Raw genomic sequence first — 3535 nt, forward strand, 5'->3', positions numbered from 1 at the left:
CTTCTAACTCCTTGAATCAATCCATGACTGTTCACCCCTTTTATAGAGAGGAGAAGCCTTCACAGTTGAAACCAAAACCAAGCTTAACTTCTTTTCCTTCACACAAAACCGGTTCGGCCAAAGAGAGAGAGAGAAGGTAACCCATGCAAAATCCAACATGCAAATACCTCTAGTTCTTCCTTGGTCATCACTCTTCATCAATCCGAGCTCTCCATCCTTGGCTTGCTCTCCAAGATGGATTTCTGGCCCTTGATGCTTCATGATGATGATTACTTCATCTGCTCCAATCTCTGCCTCTTCCATCACTTTGCCACTCTAGCTACTTCCTATGGTGGTTGAGCAGAATCAGAGACAAGCCATGCCTCCAAGAATCTCCTTCTTGCTGGTCGAATCTCCTTCTTTCTTTTTGGGTATGAAGAGCTCGGGATTACCTCACCAAATTTTACTATTTTTGGTGAAAATCTCAGCCACAGCATACTTTTATTTTGATATGTTTTTTTGCCATCATCATGATGGTCTTGAGACGTGCTCCATCTTCTTTTCGGTGAGTAGGTGTAGCTTCCATGGTTGTTGGGTAAAGACCGAAAGAGAAGAAGGAAAGATGAGAGAGAATGTAGAGTTAAAGTAAAAGCAATAATTGAAATGAAACAAATTAATGGGATTGCTTTTACTTCTCTTGCTTGAGTGGCGTGCTGCATTAATTAAATCAATCATGTCACTCATACTCTCTCTCTTATTTATGTTTCCAATGCTAGCAATTAATTTTGAAATCCATCCCTCAATAAGACATGGAATCCGTTGGAAACATAGACAATTTGCTTCTTTTATTATGTTTCGGACCAAGCATTGGATCTTTGGTTTGATATGGGCTTAATGTTGAAGTTTAATAGAAAACTGGCCCAAGATAAAGTATTTCAGCCATCATTCATATGGCAAATAATAACATTTGCTTTCCTGATGAGTTGTTTTTTCGGATCATGTATGAGGACAAATAGCAAAGCATGCTCAACTTGGGCTTGTAATAATAATGGATCAATTTGGCCCAAGTAGCACAATAAACAATTCAGCCATACTCATCATATATTCTTGCATCAAACCATAGCTGAATATAATTGGGCTTGCACCAGAATTTTATTTTTGGCCCAATTAAAAATCTGCATCACAAAATTATTAATTAACATATTTTAAATGAAAATCAAATTAATAATTTTGTAATTAAATATTTCAATAATGTTTGTTCATCATCAAAGTTAAATTAGAGTTTTTCAAACTCATCAATCTCCCCCTTGATGACAAACCTTATTAAAATTGAAATAGAAAGAAATTTAAAGATTTGAGTATAAAGTACTCCCTTTGAATTTGAATTTCTCCCCCTTTCTAATTGTCACATAGCTCCCCCTTAATATATGCTATTTTTACCAAGGGAAGCATTAACCTGTAACAATTTAATCAAATCTCAAATAACAATGTTATTTAGCATATTTATTATATGATGCTAAATGCTTGATTTATGAGCAGAGTTGAATTGATATACAAAACTCATTTGTTATCAATAATTTGATTTTCTACTCAAACTCAACTTAATCAAACAAAATTTGTTTTTGAAGAAAGACTTGTTGTTCAAGTTGGTTAAAAAATATTTTCCAATAAATCAGAGCAATCTTGGTAAGAAAAATATTTTTCAATCATGATATAATCTTTTCAAACACAGCAACTTTCACTATTAAGAACTAAAGGATTTGCTAAAAAATAAATCCAACATAAATCATTTTATTAAGGTAAGTCACAATAAACACACATTTTACCAAGATAAATATTGGCAGCAATCAAGATAAATCGAATACATTATCAAACATCATAAACCAAATGCATTATTAGCATGCATTATCAATCATCGACAGAGGTGATCATGAACTCTCACAGAGAATTTCATCCCCTGTTTTTCAGTTTCAATTTTCAGCCTTTATTCTCCCCCTTTTGTCATCAAAGGGGCATCTGCAAAACAGATCTTGAAAAAAGAAATAGAGTATGCAAAATATAACCCCAAAAGTTTCAACAAAGTATCACAAGGTTATGGTACTAACAGTATCCATCCTAACAAAACAGAGTATCAAATTGAGCCTAAGAGTGCCAATATCAAAGAGAACAGAAATTAATCATCAGAAAGATTAAAATCAGAATCCTCAGCGCCTTCTTCGCTACCAATGCCCAAATCCTTCTCCAGGTTTTCCAGCATTAGACCCACTCTATCTTTACATCTCCCCCAAGCCCTTTCATTCTCATAGGCTAGCTTGCGAGCCGCCCTATGAGATTGCACCATTAGCTCAGACATATTGGAGAATTCGGTGAGAATTTCTCTCATTGATTTGGTTGTTTTGGAGGATTCAGGCTGACTTTCAAAGTCACTATCCGTTGGCATTGATTTCTTACCCTTGGTTCCTTTAGCAGCTCCGCCTCCCTTGATCATAGAGACTTTGTTCTCTACATCTTCATTTGTGAAATCTACCTTAAAGTACTCAAAAATACACGTGAGAAATATTCCATAAGGTAAATTAGCCTTCTTGGTACTTTTTACAGACTCCCACATATGTCTAATCATGAGGTAGGCAAATAAAATAGGAGATGAAGTAACAAGAGCAAATAAGATGAGAGAATCAGATACTGTTACCCTATTGTGAGAACCACTCTGCGGAGTCAAGATATGAGTTATAATTCGGTGCAGTAGTGAGTTGGTTAGTCCAAGGGCTTTGTGAGTAGGAACTGTTCCGTCTAGTCCGGACATATTTGCACAGATATGAGGAAGAACCTGCTTGTATGTAAACCCAACATGTGAGTCCCATTTGTCAGACATGTAAACTCTCGGTCCTTCATCTGTGTAACCAAGTGCAGCACCGATGGTCTCAGCGTTCAGGGTGATGTGCACATGCTTCACATATGAGTGAAGACTACCATTAATCAGTCGCAGATTAGCATAAAACTGCCTTACCAACCCTGGATAAACCATTTTGTGAATGAGAAGCAGTGAGGACCATTTGAGATTTTCAAACAGAGGATGCAGATTGATTCTTTTGGCAGCCAAAGAATCAAGATTCACCAAATATGAGAGACACAGATGCCTCTTTTCCAATACTTCCTGGTGAAATTCATAGAAAGCACAAGTAGAGAACCTTGATGGATCATAGTGAGAGTGTGGCTTGTGAAATTTGTTCTTGAATTCTAATAATTCAAGGTTTGTGGGTTCCCTTGTCTCATGCAACACGAAACCTTTGGTCTTCTGAGAACTTTTTTCGGGAGTGGCTTTCTTTGGTGGAGAAGATGGCGGTGATGGAATCGGTGAGGTGTGCGATTCTTCCTCCTGGTCAACACTGGGTTTTTTGTTCTTTTCACTTTTCATTCTTCCAGAAGATTTCACTTTAATGTATATAATGATGTGCTTAACAGCCGAAAGATGGGATTCTTTTGGGTGAGATTGAAATCTTGAACACACACCCACACTTTGAACAATATCCGGTCTAGAGGATGTAAGATACATTAG

The sequence above is a fragment of the Arachis stenosperma genome, chromosome 7 (genome assembly GCF_014773155.1).
Source record: "Arachis stenosperma cultivar V10309 chromosome 7, arast.V10309.gnm1.PFL2, whole genome shotgun sequence".
Classification (NCBI taxonomy): Eukaryota; Viridiplantae; Streptophyta; class Magnoliopsida; order Fabales; family Fabaceae; genus Arachis; species Arachis stenosperma.